Source organism: Onychomys torridus, chromosome 18, assembly GCF_903995425.1.
Source record: "Onychomys torridus chromosome 18, mOncTor1.1, whole genome shotgun sequence".
In the NCBI taxonomy this organism is placed as follows: Eukaryota; Metazoa; Chordata; class Mammalia; order Rodentia; family Cricetidae; genus Onychomys; species Onychomys torridus.
In genome coordinates this window covers 45,563,457-45,582,627 of record NC_050460.1, presented here as the reverse complement: position 1 = coordinate 45,582,627, position 19,171 = coordinate 45,563,457, and positions in this window count along the sequence as shown.

The following is a 19,171-nucleotide window of genomic DNA, read 5'->3' as shown; positions in this document are numbered from 1 at the left end:
TTTCATCCCCCATGCAGTCAACAACACACACAGTGTGATTTTTTTTACCTAGTCACTCCTATACAGGTCAGTGACCTTGGTAAGTTTTACAATGGTCTCAGTCATGTGTGGTGATATATTATGTGCCCTAATAAACATGTCTGAGGATCAGAAGACAGAGCCCCAGCCACTGGATTAGACATAGAGACCAGGCAGTGGTAGCACACACCCTTAATCCTATCACTTGCGAGGCAGAGATCCGGCTGGATCTCCGTGAGTTCAAGGCCACACTGGAAACAGAGCCAGGCAGTGGTGGCACACACCAGAGTGCGAACATGCCCAAGAGCATGCTTGTGGAGGTCAGAAGACAGCTCAAGAGTCAATTCTGTCCTTCCACTATGCCGGTCTCAGGAATAGAACTCAAGTCGTCAGCCTTGGGGATAGATCCCTTTACCCAAGGAGCCATCTTGCCAGCATCCTAAAAAGTCATCTGAAGGAATTTCATTTACTGTCACAATCAGCAAAATAGGATGTTGGGTAAGAAATTCACTGTTCCCCAGAACTGATGACCACTTCTGTGTGATACATTAAATGTTGATAAGAGCCCCAAGGCTAAAATGAAGAAGGAAAAGAAGAGAGGAATAAAGGGAAGTGAGGAAAGAAGGGGGGATGAACAAGAAGGTGAAAGGAAGAGAGGCAGAGGAGAGAAGAAGAGGACAAAATCTGTAAAAAGCCCCAGCTGGGTTGGCATGGAAAACCTGATGATTACTGAAGTCCCAGACAGGTGTTAACAGAATAATTCCAATTCCTTTCAAAAGTGGGGGTGGCTGGAGAGGTGGCTCAGAGGTTAAGAGCACTGGCTGCTCTTCCAGAGGTCCTGAGTTCAATTCCCAGCAACCACATGGTGGCTCACAACCATCTGTAATGAGATCTGGTGCCTTGTTCTGGCCTGCAGGCATATATGCAGACAGAACACTGGGTACAAATTAATAAATAAATAAATAAACCTAAAAAGAAAGAAAGAAAAGAAAAGAAGAGAAAAATTGAAGGTTAGCTGGAGTGGTGATGCACGCCTTTAATCTCAGCACTCAGGAGGCAGAGGGAGGCAAATCTTTGTAAGTTCGAAGCCAGCCTAGTCTAAAAAGTGAGTTCCAGGACAGCCAGAGCTACACAGTGAGACCTTGTCTCAAAAAGAAAGAAAAAAAAAATGATCACAAGTGCCAAGTTTTCAGCCAAAAACAGGAGGGAAATATCCTCTTCCTCTGCCCTCTCTCCGTTTGGGTGTCTAGACTCCAGATAAGAGAGAGAAGCAGATACTCCACAGCGGAGAGGCAAAATAACATGTTTTTGTTTGTTTGTTCATTTGTTTTTCAATTTCATCACAATAATTATTAATGAAGAGAAGAGTTTAAAATTGTAAAGGAAAAAAAGCAATTGGATGGCAAAATCTTAGCAGCAAGGTGGGTAAACAAACTGAAACTATTAACACACAAACATTAACATATTAAAGCATGTATATCTCGTATTAAAATACAGTGGAGAGCCAAGAGATGCACCAGCGGGACTAGCGCTTAACAGAAGGAATGGCTAATTTCGCTCTTCCAAGAAGTACATACACAGTTCATTTCCACGACATTTCCTATACAGCCAGGACGTTATTTCCTTCAGCTCCTCACACCTGGCTCCAACCTGAACTGTAAACTCAGTACTTATAAATATGAATCTTCATTCACAAGGAAACCCAGGACTTCTATTTCAGTGATAACAAAGGAACTTTGAAAGTTAACAGTCTGCTCTAAAAATCCAAGTTTATCTGACAATGTCAGGGATGACAATCATCTGTGTAACTGCCTCCAAATACAAATACAGAAACATTAAGAGAGAGAGAGAGAGAGAGAGAGACTTAAAATTGCTGCTACTGCCGGGTGTTGGTGGTACAAGCCTTTAATCCCAGCAGTCAGGAGGCAGAGCCAGGTGGATCTCTGTGAGTTCGAGGCCAGCCTGGACTACCAAGTGAGTTCCAGGAAAGGTGCAAAGCTACACAGAGAAACGCTGTCTCGAAAAACCAAAAAAAAAAAAAAAGGAAAGGAAAAGAAAATAAAAAAATTGCTGCTACAGTGTCTGATTTGGGATGTAGTTCATCCAATTGATTTTTAGTACAGAACTGGAAATAACATCCTCTTTGTAACATCTATCATTATCAACATATTTTTCTTTTCAATATAAAAAAATACTTCAAGATGATCTATATTCATAATGTTCTTGGTTCAAGCTGTCATATAGACATAAATGCTTCCCTTTTAAAAAAGCCTCTTACAGTGTTATATATGCATGGTTCAGTTTGATCCAGGGCAAGAGCAGAGAGTCAGCCCCAGCTTGAGTGTAACATACAAAGTGAACAAAACTGGCACTGGAGACCTGCAGACAATGGACTTCAAACGGTCAAGTGCTTCTCCTTTCCTATCACTTTGGAAACTTGAAGTCATAAAAGATAAAAGGCACACGGCTCAACTTTCCCCAAGAAGGGAATATTCTTAAAAAATCCCTCCCATGGTTAGAGGTTTTTTTGTTTTGTTTTCTTTTGTTTTTGTTTTTTTGTTTTGTTTTGTTTTGTTTTGTTTTGTTTTTGTTTTTCCGAAACAGAGTTTCTCTGTGTAGTTTTGGAGCCTGTCTTGGACTAGCTCTGTAGACCAGGCTGGCCTCGAACTCACAGAGATCCGCCTGCCTCTACCTCTCGAGTGCTGGGATTAAAGGCGTGTGCCAACACCGCCTGGCAATGGCTAGAGTTTTAATGGAACACTTTTAAAAAAAGAGAGAGAGAGACAATTTGACCTCCAGAGTACTTTTAAATGGTGTGTTGGAACATGTATCACACCACTTTGTAAATCAGAGATCCCATAACACAAATGCTCTGCAACAAGAATGTGATGTGCGAGCTCTTCCATTCTCGGTGGCAGATTAAATACTTTCCTGGGAGAGTTCTGCATATATTTTAATGCAAAGTAACTTTGCTTCTGGCTAGTCAAAATAAAATAAAATGCAACTGATAAATAAAGATAACATGTTCTTAACAGCCACAGATGGAAAGAAACTCCAGGAATACTTTTGTGTGAGGAGGAGGGGGTTGGTTTTTGGTTTTTTTGAGACAGGGTTTCTCTATGTGGCCATGGCTGTCCTAGAACTTACTCTGTAGACCAGGCTGGCCTCGAATTCACAGAGATCTACCTGCCTCTGCCTCCTGAATGCTGGGATTAAAGACGTGCACCACCATGCCCTGTGAGGAATACTTCTCAATGATGCCTTGAAAACGGCCCAGAATGTGGCGCAGAATCTACAGGGATAGCTGCAGAACTTCTATCTGCAATATCTTTTCTCAATAAGCAGAGGCTGTTTTTAATTACATTAACTACCAATAAATGGCCAATGGCTCATATTACATCTTAAGCAGGCCCCACACCAATTTTAACAGTGAGAAAGTACAAGACAAAGGTGGGACCGCATAACATTAGGATGCCAAGTAAAAATAAAGCCAGAATTTAGCCAGGCACATTGGCACACCTTTGATCCTAGTACTTGGGAGGCAGAGGCAGGTGGATCTCTGTGAGCTCAAGGCCAGCCTGGTCTACAAAAAGAGAGCTTGTCTTTAAAAAAACAAAAAAACAAAAAAACAAAAAAAAAAAACCCTATAACTCATCAAATGATGAGACTGAACTCCCAAGATGCTTGGACATCAGCCAATACCTGGGCGGTTCAGATGATATAACACACTTGTATTTAGTTAAGACATTTCAATGCCCAAGAATCCACAGTCCAGGTGAGTTGGCACTCCAACAATATAATGTTACTCCATGGTGGGCTACAGCAATGCCTTATTTTAGAATTGATTTGCAAACTGGCAAGAATTAGACAGGAGATTAGAGCCCTAACCAAGTGCATTGAGCAGAAACAGTCACCTAAATTGAACAATAACGGTCAGAAAGATGGCTGGAGTTCAAAGGCTAGATCTGGGACTAAACTCACAGATTCCATCCAAAAGGCAGGAGCTGTGTCTGGCTGAGAGTTAACATTACAGGAGGTACTACTGCCTGTGCAGGTGAAAGGGCATTCTTCATACAATGCAAGTCTGAACTTCTCCAGGGACCTGCACAGATGCTTGTGATGGCCTGAGATCATCAACTGGAGATCATTCTATCGGGTAAAATAATCCAGACCCAGAAAGACAAATATTGCATGTTTCTCTCACTTGTAGATCCCACATTTTACATAGATTATAAAACCATGAGACTCCGGGTGGCTTAGCAGTTAAAAGCACATACTGTCCTTGCAGAGGGCCGAGTTCCAACACCCACATCTGCTGGCTTACAACTGCCTATAACTCCAGCTCCAGGAAGATCTGACACCTCCGGCCTCCATGGCCACTAGCACACATAGGCACATAGCCACACAAAGACACACACATACACATAGTTTAAAAGTAATCACATAAAATCTTTCCTTAAAAATATAAAATAAGGGTTGGAAAGATGTCTCAGAGGTTAAGAGCCCTGGCTGCTCTTCCAGAGGTCCTGAGTTCAATTCCCAGCAACTACATGGTGGCTCACAACCATCTGTAATGAGATCTGGTGCCCTCTTCTGGTGTGCAGGCAAATATGCCGGCAGAACACTGTATACATAATAAATATATATGGCGTGTCACACGTGTGAGATAAAAGCAGAAGCTAGGGGAGAAGGGGACCAGAGGGAGAAAAGACTGAGAAATGGAAAGACGTGGCTAAAGTACCTGATACTCTTACATGAAAATGTCTTCATGAACACATCACAATACACAATGTATGTCAATGTTTTTGTTTTGTTTTGTTTTGTTTTTTTAATAAAAGGCAACTAGAGATGGATGATCCTTGTTCGTATATATCAACCTTTTTACATAAAAGTTTAGTGTTTTACTTTTTAAAATTAATTCATATTATCAAACCAAAGAATATGAAGATATATCATGGCATAAGCAAGTAATTGGTTCTCAGAAACTATTGAAAAGCAACTAGATATATGAGAATATCACTTGGGGATAAAGAGATAGCTTAAAAATGAAAAGCACTGGCTGTTTTTTGTTTTTGCTTTTGTTTTTTGGTTTTGTTTTTTAAATTTTAGTTTTTTTGAGACAGGGTTTCTCTACGTAACAGAGTCCTATCCTAAAACTTGCTTTGTAGACCAGGCTCGCCTCAAACTCACAGAGATCCTCCTGCCTCTGCCTCCCGAATGCTAGGATTAAAGGCATGGGCCTCCATGCTCAGCTTGCACTGACTGCTCTTACAGAGGACATGGGTTAGGTTTCCAGCACCCACGAGGTGGCTCACAACCATCTGTAACTCCAGTTGCAAGGGATCCAGTGCCCTCTTCTGACTTCTGTGGTCACCGACACCTATGCATACTAACACACTGACGACATGTACATACACATAAATAAAACAGTTTTTGAGGTTTTTATTTGGTGTAAATGGGTGTTTTGCCTGCATGTGTATGAGTACCGTGTTCACACAGTGCCGGCTGCTCAAAGGGTTGGGGTGTCCTTTCCAGGTGGTTGGGTTGGCCTGAGCCTTGTCCAGTCATCTGACAGGTCTGTGTCCTCTAGGCAGTTCAGCTGGGCTCTGCTGCTCCCAGGCTACTGCTTATCTAAACTCTCAACAGTCTTCTCTGCGTATGTTATTTGGGGAGGGAGAGGCCTGCTGAATCGGATTGGTTTATCTGTGTGGTTTGATATCCTGAGTACTGACATCCTTTCACAAACAAGCATTGTGTGATAACCCTCTCATCTCCAAGTTCAAAGCTCTTATCTCCTTAGGTCAGGCAGGTCGAGACTTTTGATCCCCAGATAGAAAGAATCTGCGCCTGTGCTCAGCAGTGAAAAGTTTTCAGAAAAAATGATATTCAGCTACATCGATCCTTAAGATTAAGGGATGAAAGTCTCAGAGGCAGGATGACAGGAAAAACTCAGGTTCACAGGGAAGAAAAGGACAGTCCCTCACCAAGTCTTGCTGGTCTCTCACCCACTGAGCACCAAGAACTTAGAAACAATTAACAAAAGTCCCTATGTAGCTTGCCTACACAAAGACGATACCCACCCTTCTTTCAAATTCAGGGTTTTTTTTTAATTTACTCATTTATTTTCACATGGGTATATGTGTCAGTATGTGTGTACATGTGCACAGATACACATGGAGGTCAGGGGCCAACACTGGGTAGGCATCTTCCTCTGTTTATGCCCATCTTATATTTTGAGATTGGGGTCTCTTACAGAACCTGGAGCTCACCAGTCCAACTAGACTGGCTGACCAGAAGGCCCCAACGATTTCCCCAATGCTGGGCTTAGGGATGCATGTCAGTGAGCCTGGCTTTTTATGTATGCACTAGGGGACCCTAAATCAAGTCTTCGTGCATGCTTGGCAAACACTATATGGACTGAGCCACTGATACTAGCGACAATATTCTCCTTCTACAGACATAGTCCATAAATGTCTCTATCCTAAGGCCTGTGTGCTTAAATATATATATATTAAAAGTGGGTTTTTTCCCGCATTTTTAAAGATTTATTTGTTTACTATATATAGTGTTCTGTCTGCCTGCAGACCAGAAGAGGGCACCAGATCTCATTATAGATGGTTGTGAGCCACCATGTGGTTGCTGGGAATTGAACTCAGGACCTCTGGAAGAACAGCCAGTGCTCTTAACCACTGAACCACCTCTCCAGCTCCTAAAGGCTTTTCTTAATAAGTCCAACTCTGTTCCCCCAACCAAAAAAAAAAAAAAAGAAAAAGAAAAAGAAAAAGAAAATAGTATGAAAAAAATTACCTATTATATAAAAAGATAATTAACATGGGGGCTGGAGAGATGGCTCAGTGGTTAACAGCACTGGCTGCTCTTCCAGAGGACCTGAGTTCAATTCCCAGCAACCACATGGCAGCTCACACTTGTCTGTAACTCCAGTTCCAGGGGAATCTGACACCCTCACATAGATCTCAACATGCAAGCCAAACACTAATGAACACAAAACAGAATAAATGTTTTTAAAAATTAACACAAGTCGAGTGATTAATTGAAATAATGGAGATACTAGCTCTTGCTTGTTGCCAGAGGTTTAAAATAATGATAGCATAAGAAAGTCAGGACTGTATATACAGAGATACGACAATACTTCTACTGTGAATGTAAACTCAGAAAACTTATCTAGACGACATTTTAGCAACAGCTAAGGAAATCTTTTCAAAAACAAATGCTTTTTTTATTTGGGATGAGGTCTACTGTAGATCACATCCCTCACACTCCTATGTAGTCGAGGATGACCTTGAACTTCTGATCCTCCTGCCTTCCCCTCCAAGTACTAGGATCTGTTTGTGCTGTGGCTGGGGGTTGAACTCATGGCTCCATGCATGCTTAGTTAGGGCTTCTATTTCTCTGAAGAGACACCATGACCGTGGCAACTCTTATAAAGGAAAACATTTCATTGCCGCTGGCTTACAGTTCAGAGGTTTAGTCGGTTATCATCACGGCAGGAAGCTGGGCAGTGTGCAGGAAGACATGATGCTGGAGAAGGAGCCAAGAGTTCAGAGAGAGAGAGAGAGAGAGAGAGAGAGAGAGAGAGAGAGAGAGAGAGAGACTGGCCCTGCCTTGAGCAGTCAAAACCACATAGCCCACCCCCAGTGACACACTTCCTCCAACAAGGCCATAGCTACTCCAACCCACACCTCCTAATAGTGAAACTCCCTATGGAGGCCATTTCATTCAAGCCCTCACACTTGGTAAGCATTCTACCAACTGAGCTACACCTCCATCTCCAAAATTAAATACTTTTTTTTCCCTAACCAGAGTACGAGGATTAAAGGCAATCGCCACACCTGACCACTTATCACCATTTTTAAAGATAGGCAGCATCGCTACCCCCAGATTCTCTGATACAAAAGATATAGGGCAAGGTCTGGAACTGCATACTTAACATGCTCACCCTCTGCACACATGCACATGCACATACACACATCCACACTCATTTCAGTGATCTTGATGTACATGCTCTGCCAAGTGTTAACATGTCTTGAATCTGAGAAATGGCACATGTACTAAACAAGAAGAAAATGAAATATGAATCTGTAGTTTGTAATTAATGTTGAAATACAAAGAACTGAAGATAAAATACTAGGAAAATGGAAGATACTAAATATATCAGTTCAATGAACTTCACAGCAACTATTAAAATAACCACAATGGCAGAAAGAAATAAAGGAAATGACTTAATTTTTAAGTTACGGTAATCAATGATTGTGGGACCCTGTTTTTGGGCTCCTCATGGCTTTACCCAGCAGGTCCACATAGAGGATGATTAGGGCCACGGGCCTGAGTGCAGGTGTCTGAGATGGTCTGCACTTGGCTGTGCTGGGGGAGGAGGTCTCTTGCTCCACCCCCTTGGCGTCTCTATAAATACCCTGGGGCAGAGGCAGTCAGGGCCCATTGGAAAAGGTTCCAGGCCCTCCCTAGCTATCCTGTATTTTCTATCTGTTTATCTCCACACTATAAATCCTTCTATCTAACATTTCCTGCTGCTCCCACTCAAGAAAACTCTGGGGAACTGTGGGATTGATGGGTAGCTGCCCGGAAAATGATGAAACATTAGAAATCCAGCTGGGGTACATGAGACCCTATCTTTAACAACAACAACAAAAAAATCTTGAAAATGGACAAACTGTATATAAGATACTATGCTTCTTAATAAATTTGCTTGGCATGAGCCATTTGCCTGTGCAAGATTTCCTGTTCCCAAACTTTCCTGTCTTCTTCATTATTTCTTATCCCCTGGCCCTTCCTCCCAGAAACCTAGCATTGAAGAATGGCCTGCTTGTCCAGGTCTAAGTCAGGCTTATTGGCTGTTCCACACAGCATTGTCCTTCACCAAGAAACTCACTTCATAGCCAATGAAATGCAACAGGAACCGTGTTAGCTGTTAGCTGGTGGGCAAGATGGCTCAGGCTTAGCTAGCTTTCATACACAGCACAGGAACACCTACCTAGAGTGCCACCAAGAGTGGGCTGGACCCTCCTAAATAAATTGTCAACCAAGACAATCCCCCACAAGCATGCCCACCCACTTGCCGATCCTATCTAGATATTCCCTCCAAATTCTCTTCCCTGATAATCTAGGTTATGTCAAGTTGGCAGTTAAAGCTAACAGGGAAAACCAAATAATAAATTATTTAACCACTAAAAAAAAAAAAAATAGCTGAAGAGATGGCTCAGTGGTTAAGAACACTGGCAGTTCTTCCAGAGGTCCTGAGTTCAATTCCCAACAAATACATGGTGGTTCACAGCTGTCATGTTCAAGCATGCAGGCATACATGCAGAAAGTACCATATACATAAAATAAATAAATCTTTTTTTTTTTTTGAGCTGAGGATCGAACCCAGGGCCTTGTGCTTGCTAGGTGAGCGCTCTACCACTGAGCTAAATCCCCAACCCATAAATCTTTTTTAAAAGTATTTTTTAAAAAAGAATTTGAAAAAATAAAGTATATTATATAACCATCTTTATTTTTATAAATATTTTTATACCTATGTTCTTTGACAACTTCAGATACATATGTAATGTATTTTGGTTATTTTTACACACACACACCCATTGCCTTCTCTCATTTCCCTCCCTGTTCCACTGAACCCTAACTCTAGCCCTAACCCCTAACCCTGATCTAACCTCTAACCCTCATCCTAACTCCTGACCCTAGCCCTGTCAGCCTAACCCTAACCAGACATGTACATGATACACATGTACATACAGGCAAAACACTCAGACACATAAAATAAAAATAAGTACATCTTTTGTTGTTGTTGTTTTGGTTTGGTTTGATTTTGTGTGGGGGGGGTTGTTTTGTTTTGTTTTGTTTTGTTTTTTCAAGACAGGGTTTCTCTGTGTAGCCCTGGCTGTCCTGGAATTTGCCCTGTAGACCAGACTGGCCTCAAACTCAGAGATCCCTGTGCCTCTTTCAATAACCAGGGCTTGAAGGCCAAAGTCAAGGAGCATAAAAGGACTAAGAGGACAACCAATATTTTGGTGCTCAACTTCCACAATGAGCCAGGACCCCTCAAAAAGGACCCTGAAACTTGGGCCAGTCACCTGTCCTCTTCATCAGGAAGTCTCAGAGGCCCAAGGTTGAGCACCCTAACCAGTGTGTATCCCACCACCGAGCCACTGGAAAGGAGACAGGGTATTTCCCTAACATTTCTAAGGGAAATGACATGGTCAGCGAGACCCTAACTCCTCCCAGCACAACTAGAAATAAAAAGAAAAAAGGCTAACTGGGCCAAAGGACTCCTCGTGAGGCCTAAAACTAACCCCTGAAAGGGTCTCAAGTAACCTAACAACATAAGAAAACAGGCTCATTTGGAAAAGCGTAACCGAAGGCTGAGACCATTGGTAATAACAAAAAGTAAATAGAACCAGCCTGGGTCTGAGAAGAGACTCTGAATACCATGTCAGCAGCTGTGCGGTCTGCTTAGGAGAGTCAGCAGAGGGCATCGTTCAGAGAGAAAAATCCCATAAACTCCCAGCCAGACTCTGCTCATACTGTGTGGTCCTAACCCTCAGTCATGAGGAGTCCTGTTCATGGTGTCCTAACCCTCAGTCATGAGAAGGTCTGTTCATGGTGTCCTAACCCTCAGTCATGAGAAGGTCTGTTCATGGTGTCCTAACCCTCAGTCATGAGGAGTCCTGTTCATGGTGTCCTAACCCTCAGTCATGAGAAGGTCTGTTCATGGTGTCCTAACCCTCAGTCATGAGGAGTCCTGTTCATGGTGTCCTAACCCTCAGTCATGAGGAGTCCTGTTCATGGAGTCCTAACCCTCAGTCATGAGAAGGTCTGTTCATGGTGTCCTAACCCTCAGTCATGAGGAGTCCTATTCATGGTGTCCTAACCCTCAGTCATGAGGAGTCCTGTTCATGGTGTCCTAACCCTCAGTCATGAGGAGTCCTGTTCATGGTGTCCTAACCCTCAGTCATGAGGAGTCCTGTTCATGGTGTCCTAACCCTCAGTCATGAGAAGGTCTGTTCATGGTGTCCTAACCCTCAGTCATGAGAAGGTCTGTTCATGGTATCCTAACCCTCAGTCATGAGAAGGTCTGTTCATGGTGTCCTAACCCTCAGTCATGAGGAGTCCAGTTCCCAGGTGCACTGACTTCTAGAAGTGTCCCCTTGAGCCTGTTTTAACTAATTACCATCAACATTTTGATGTATGTTTGAGAATCCCTCTGATAAAGACTAACTTCTTGGGCAGGTCATACCTGTAATCCTAGCACTCCAGAAGCTGAGGCAAGAAAATTCTAAGTTCAAGAGCAGTCTGCTGAATGAGCCCATGTTTCAAAACACAAATTTAACATCTTCTTATGTGCAATGGTTCTCAACCTTCCTAATGCTTCTATCCTTTAATACAGTTCCTCACCATTGTGGTGACCCCTAACCATAAAATTATTTTCGTTGCTACTTCATAACTGTAATTTTGCTACTGCTATGATGTAAATATCTGATTTATGACCCCAAAGTGGTTGAGACCCACAGGTTGAGAACACTGGCTTACAGGGTGGAAACATCAATGTAGTCTAACTACTCAAAATAATGAAAACAAATTTTAAAAGTATACATTCTAACTACTAACAGGCATCTACATTTGTAAATTTGTACATTAGGGATTATCTAAAGCCAGCCATTATAAAGATCATTAGGTCTGCAGGATGAAAGTCAAATCCTGGGACCTTTGATAAAAGTTGTATGAAAATATCTGTGCTGCTTAATGGCTTGGGTATTGAGGCCCTCCCACTCTCTATGGAGCCCAAGACAATCTTTCACAGTTTTATGGGGTGCTGAGAATCAAATCCAGGGCCTCCTCCATGCTAGCTAAGCACTCTACCTTCTAAGCTATGTCCCCAGCCCTTCTTCTATAATGTTTAATTCTCCTGACACTAGGATTAAAGGTCTGATTTCTGAGCTGGCAGGCTGGCTGGCTGTGAGTTTGTTGTTTTAGCTGGTTGGTTTGGGGGTTGGTTTGCTTTGTTGTTTGTTTGTTTGTTTGTTTGTTTGTTTGAGACAGGGTCTTAAAGTTGCTATATAGCCCAAAAGGCCTTGAACTTCTGATCTTCCTGCCTTAAGTGATGGGGTACAGGCATGTGTCAGTTGGTAGACTGTTGGAGCTGTTGTTTCTCCATAAACTCCATGAAGACATAAAACAAGGCGCCCACGGACTTTTAACAGACTGTCAGGCCAGCCAGGGTTACACGGAGAGAGACTCAGTCCCAAAAAAAAAAAAAAAAAAGCAAAACAATAAAATAAAAGGCAATCTAGTTCCAAGACCAAAATCAGCTGTCCCCAACTCAAGCTATGCCTTTGAAGGGACTGATTCTTATAGAAGCCATCTGGGGAAGAGCCACATTCTTTACTCGATGGGGTGACTTTCACTAAGAAAAATACTAAAAGCTTTAACGAAAGCACTATTTTCAAAGGATGTAAAGAGAACAACAGATTGTGCTGGCTAGCTTACCACTCTAAATTCTTCAGTTAGTGTTGGAGTAAAAATATGAAAACTAGGCATGGTGGCAAATGCCCGTAGTTCCCAACACTTAGGAGGTGGAGCCAGGAGGGTTAGCAATTCAAGGTCATCTTCAGCTACATAGTGAACTGAAAGCCAGCCTGGGCTACATGAGACCCAGTCTCAAAAAACAGAAACAACCCCCCCCCCAAAAAAAAAAAACCAGAAGGTATAACAGGAAGGATCTTTGGGTTCCCAAGCACCACCTGTTTTTATTAAAATATATCAGTTACACAATATGACCGGTTTAATTATGACATTGTATGTATGTACGTATGTATGTATGTATGTGTATGTGTGTGTATGTGTCCTTTGATTGAATTCTCCTATTACCTTCTCTTTTATCTTTAATTTGTATTTATTTTTTATTTTATGTGCATTGCTGTTTTTGCCTATATGTATGCCTGTGTGAGGGTATCAGAGTTACAGACAGTTGTGAGCCACCTTGTGGGTGCTGGGAATTGAACCTGGGTCCTCTGGAAGAGCAGTCAGTGCTCTGAACTGCTGAGCCATCTCCCCAGCCCCCATATTACCTTCTCTTATCCACTCCCGCCTCAATTCTTCCTCTTGTAGTTAAGTAGATATTAAGGAGAAATACAAGGAAAGCTAATGCCTGTGTTCTCCTTTCTTTTTCTGTTGCTCTGATTAAAAACTGACCAAAAGCAACTTGGGGGAGAAAAGGGTTCATTTCAACTTACAGGTCATAGTCCATCCTGAGGACAGCCCAGGTGGGAACTCGAGGCAGGAGCTTGAAGCAGAAACCACAAAGAAATGCTACCTACTGGCTTGCTCATGGGCTCACCTGCAACTACCTTTCTTATACAGGCAGGTCCATCTGCCTAAGGATGTTACTGCTCACAGTGGGCTGGGCCCTCCTCCATCATTTAGCAGTTTACAAAAAAAATGTGGGGTTGGGGATATAGCTCAGTGGTAGAACGCTGCGCAAGGCCCTGAGTTCGATCCTCAGCTCCAAAAAAAGAAAAAAGAAAGAAAGAAAGAAAGAAAGAAAGAAAGAAAGGAAGGAAGGAAGGAAGGAAGGAAGGAAGGAAGGAAGGAAGGAAGGAAGGAAGGAAGGAAAGAAAAGAAAAGAAAATGCCCCGACAGACATGCTCACAGACCAATCTGATGGATACAATTCCTCGGTGAAGGTTCCCTTTTCCCAGGTGTGTCAAACTGACTGGAGCTAACTGTGTCTTTTTTTTCTTTTTGGTTTTTGGTTTTTTGAGACAGGGTTTCTCTGTGTAGCTTTGGAGCTTGTCCTCGAACTCACTCTGTAGACCAGGCTGGCCTCGAACTCACAGAGATCCACCTGCCTCTGCTAACTGTGTCTTGTCACATAAATATAACCAAAAGGGATGTATGCCACACTGTAAAATTTCACGTGACTTTTATTATTCTGGTGGCCATTCTATTTTTCTACCTTTTTTTAAAGATTTGTTTGTTTTAATGTATGTGTGTGTTTTGCCTGTATGTATATGTGCACTGTGTGCATACCTGGTGCCCACAAAGGTCAGAAGAAAGTAATGGATTCCCTGGAATTTGTTAGGATAATCTTTTTGTACACTGTGGGAAGATGTCTTTGTCCTTCCTCATCTGCCCAAGGCATCTTCTGACTGATTTAATAAAAGAGCTGAACGGCCGATAGCTGGGCAGGAAAGGATAGGCGGGACTTCCAGGGAAAGATGGGAAGTCTGAAATAATCTGAGGTTGGAGATTCAACAGCCAGATGTGCAGGAAGTAGGACATATGGTACTAAGGAGAGGTAACGAGGCATGTGGCAGAATGTAGATTAAGATAAACGGGTTAATTTAAGTTTTAAGAGCTAATTGGGAACAAGCCTAAGCTAAGGCCAAGCTTTCATAATTAATAAAAAGCCTCAGTGTCACTATTCAGTAACTGGTGGTCCAAAGAAAGACCTGTTACAGGAATTAGAGCTGCCGATGCTGTAAGCTAGCATGTGGGTACTGGAAATCCACCCTGGGTCCTCTGCACAAGCAACAGGTGCTCTTAACCACTGGGCCATCTCTGCAGCCCCACCACTTTACTTTCGTTTCTGACCTTGAACTCTGATAACTGTTTTCTCCACCTCCAAAGTGCTGGGATCACAGCACAGGCTACCACAGCCAGTCCCTACTTTTGATAATGGGCCCCTTCTTGCTTAATATGTTCATAGCATTTGTGTCTTCCAGATGTAACCAGGTTCATTAACAAGATGTTCACTGCTGGTTTCTCATCTTAGACCAAGCACCTATACCTTCTTCAGTCTTCTCTCCATTGAGTCAAACATCAAGAGATTTGTAGCCGGGCATGGTGGCACATGCCTTTAATCTCTTGGAAGGTAAAGGCAGGTGAATCTCTGTGAGTTCAACGCCAGCCTGGTCTACATAGCAAGTTCCAGGACAGCCAGAACGATATAGTGAGAGCCTGTCTCAAATATAAAATACAATAAAAAGATTTCTATAATGTCCAAAGATAAGTAGAGTCAACACTACTGAATCAACTTGAACCATTATATATAAGATAAAGGACCTCCACCCCACTCCCCAGTTGAAGTTGAAGGGAAAGTTGGGGGAGAATGAAGTAGATGAAGACCTCATGGAGACAAGAGACAAATAGACTCTTGGTTTTTAATAAATAGTCTATAAAAATAAAAATGCCTCCTCCTTCATCAAGAATGTGTGAGATGCGCCCTTCCTTGTCTTTCTGTCTTTCTATTCTTATCACAAGGATGAAACTCTGCTGTTTCCACACCTGAACTGGCCACTGATCTGTATCTAAACATGACAAAAAATTCTTACATGGGAAATTAATATTTGAATTATGTGTTTCTGTGTGTATGTGTGTGTGCGTGCACACACATGTGCTCAAATGCACATATGAGTGCAGCTGCCCTCAGAGTCTACAAGAGGGTGTCAGATCCCCCAGAGCTGAAATTACAAGGAGTTGTGAGCCACCCTTGTGGGTGCTGGGAAATGAATCCTGGTCCTCTGCAAGTCAGTGCACAGTCTTAATGGCTGAGCCATCTCCCAGTCCCAAAAGTCTTTTTTTTTTTAATAAGTATCATCCTCATGCCTAGTGGAAAATTACCAAATAAAAGGTACTTAACAACCCTGATAAAAGTGTGTATTCTGTGAAGAGACTCCAAAACAAAACCAAACAAAACAAGTGTCTGTTCCTTCCTCTGATTTGGGACAACTTCAGTCTCTCGTAATCAGTGCTGTCCCCTTCTCCTTGACCCACTTTTTCTTTCCAGTAAAGCTTTTCCCTAAGAGTCTGTGTTCTATGACTCATCTGTCATCTCTCCAATCATCGGGGGTATAAGTCAATTGCCTTATATCATTTACCAGTGAGAGGGTCTAGTCAACACATGACCACACTCTTGATATTCAGAAACTATAACCTTGTGGAGGGGGGGGGAGTCTACTCTGCATTTTGTTTTTTTGTTTGTTTGGTTGATTGGTTGGTTGGTTTATTGGTTAGTTGGTTTGGTTTGGTTTGGTTTGGTTTGGTTTTGTTTTGTTTTGTTTTGTTTTTCAAGACAGGGTTTCTCTGTGTAGCTTTGGAGCTTTCCTGGAACTCACTTTGTAGCCCAGGCTGGCCTCAAACTCACAGAGATCCACCTGCCTCTGCCTCCCAGCCCGACGCACCTACTTGCTCTCTTTCAAATTCATGACCTCTGTTTTCATTAACTCTTGTTACGTGTGTGTGTGTGTGTGAGTGTGTGTGTGTGTGTGTGTGTGTGTGTGTGTTACACTAAATACATACACAGCCTGCTCAGTTGGTATAATGTTACTTACGTGTTTGTTTTCAGGACTGGCCATTTGGTAACTTGTATGCCCATCCCTGAGGAAGACTATTTCTCACACTCTCAAAATTCCTTAGTTGCCTGTGGTTCATTGTGTAGAACTGAGGTCTCATGTTAGCATGAGGCCAATTCCCTGTCCATGTTAAAATGTGGTGCCATCCTTATTCAGCTGATGTTTGGGCAGTTATGTTGGTGATACTTTATGGGCGTAGCTTTTGACATTCCAAGGAGGCACACAGAGGTTTCCTAGTGAGAACTTACTCAGGGTCCAAGAATCTGAGCTTGCTTTACCTAGCAGGGCTGTATCGAGGATGGTTTGACCACAGGCGTGGTTACCAGGTGTTTGGAAGGGTCTACACTTGGCTGTGCAGTGTGTTTTGATCTAGCAAGGGGGAGGTCTTTTGCCTCACCCCTTGGCATTGTTATAAAAAGTCCTTTTGAAGAGGCAGAAGGGGCTGCTGGGTTTTGATCCAGGTCCTCCAGTAGCTATCCTGTGTTTCTGTCTTTCTCTTCTTGCCTATCTTTCAACTATTTTCTTATCCCTCTCTCCTCCTCATAGGCACCTTGGAAAACATAAGAGCTAGCCTCCCCCACACACTGTTCCTCCGGCTCTTAGAATCTTTCTGCCCTCTCTTCCACAATGATTCCTGAGTTGTGTTCAGATGTTAGTTGTGTTCAGAAGTTAGTTGTGTTGTAGGTGTTGTAGATGTATCAGTTGGGAGCAGGCTCGACAACTCTTCACTTTGATTAGCTGTGGTTTTCTGTAAAGGTCTCAGTCTATCACAAGGGGCTACTTCCTTGACGAAGAGTGAGGACTACACTTCTCCAGGGGTACAAAGACAAATATTCAGAATGTAGTTAGGAATATCGCTGTCTTAGTAAAAAGTGTTGGGTGTATGTTCTCCCCCAAGATCCAGACTTCACATTGCCCGGGTAGTTGGCTAGTTTCTAGTAACTTGTGTCATTTTTAAGCCACTAAATGTATGGTGATTTTTGTGCAGCGACACAAAAGCAATATAAGCTGCATACTCATTCCCTAACCAGAGGAGGCTGAGATACACTGTTTAATAGCTAAAGGAAGTTTCGATCAGTCCTATGTGGGTGTAACTCCGTAAGCGCAATTGAATTGTCACTCAAGAATGGATGCTGGGAGAGAGAAGAAAAATATTCTCTAGGGCTGAGGAGATGGTTGAGAGGGTAACTAGCTTACTGCACGAGCATCAGAACCTGACTTCAGATCAACCCCAGAGCTGGCTGGGCATGGGGGTAGAGACTAACAGCTAGAGGTGGGGGCACTGCTTGCTGGCCAGTCAATCTAACGAATAGGCGTGTGGCAATTTCAATGAGAATGCCCCTGTAGGCTCATATATTTGAATGCTTGGCCTCTAGTTGAAACTATTTTGGGAAGGGTTAGGAAGCATGACTTTGTTGGAGGAGGTGTGTCAGTGGGGGTGGGCTTTGAGGCCCAGTCAGGTTCAGTCTCCCAGTCTCTCTCTCTCTTTCCCTCTCTCCCTCTCTCTCTCTCTCTCTGCCTCCAGATTTCAGAGATGTGAGTTCTCAGCTACTGCCTCAGTGCCATGCCTGCCTGCCTGCTGCCATGCTCCCCACTAGTCACCATGGCCACTGGCGTGATAGTGCACGCCTTTAATCCCAGTACTCAGGAGGCAGAGGGAGATGGATGTCTGTGAGTTTGAGGCCAGCCTGGTCTACAAACTACAAAGTGAGTTCCAGGATATCTAGAGCTGTTACACAGGGCGGGGGAAAAAAAGTCTTCGTGTCATGGCTGAGTGTGGTGATGCATGTAGTGCCAGCTACTCAGGAGGCTGAGGCAGAAGGATCACTTGAGTCCAGGGGCTCTGGGCTATCAACATGATGACCTTACAGAGGCAAGGGACCAACAGGTTGTCTAAGAAGGGATGAACAGGGGAAACCCATGCCGGTTCAAACCCTGGTGCTAATCTGTTTGACCGAGCCTGTGACTAATCACTACACTCCAGTCTGGACACCATAGCAAGACGGTCTCTTTACAAATTAAAATAAAATGAAAGTCATTCTGATGTGTTATATACATTGTTTTTGTTTGTTTGTTTTTTAAAGAGGGCTGACAGGGTAGCTCAGCAAGCACAGGTGCTTGCCATACGAGACTGGCAATCTGAGTTAGAGCCCTAAAACCACCCCAAAAAGCAGAAGAGAACCGACTCCACAAAGCTGTCCTCTGACCTCTGCGGCACACGCATCCCCCCAACCACTACACACACACCAATAAATGAACAAGTAAAAGGTGCAACTGCTCCCAACCACACACCCTATCCCTCCCTTTAAGTCTGCCTCTGAAAATATTACCACAAAAAGTGTTCTGAGGAAGCCACAAAGTATTGCGCTCACTGTAAACCACTGCACAAAGGGACAGAAAAAAACTAGGCATGCCCTTTGTAGTCAGAAGAGCCAGTTATGAACCACCAGGTGGGTGGTGGGGAATCGAACCCAAGTCCTCAGGAAGTGTAGACCCACGTACTCTTAATCCCGGAGCCTTCTCTCCAGCCCGATATTTCGTTTTTAAATGTTAGAGAAAATTCCCTCAATTGTTCTCAATTACAAATTAGTTTTAGAATAGAATTTCTTATTCTGCGATCCTGATTTCTTCTAAAACAGTGGTCCTCAACTTTCCTAACCGTTTAATACAGTCCTTAACGATGTGGTGACCCCCTAACCATAAAGTTATGTTTGCTACTTCATAACTATAATTTTCTGTTATGAATCATAATGTAAATATTTGAT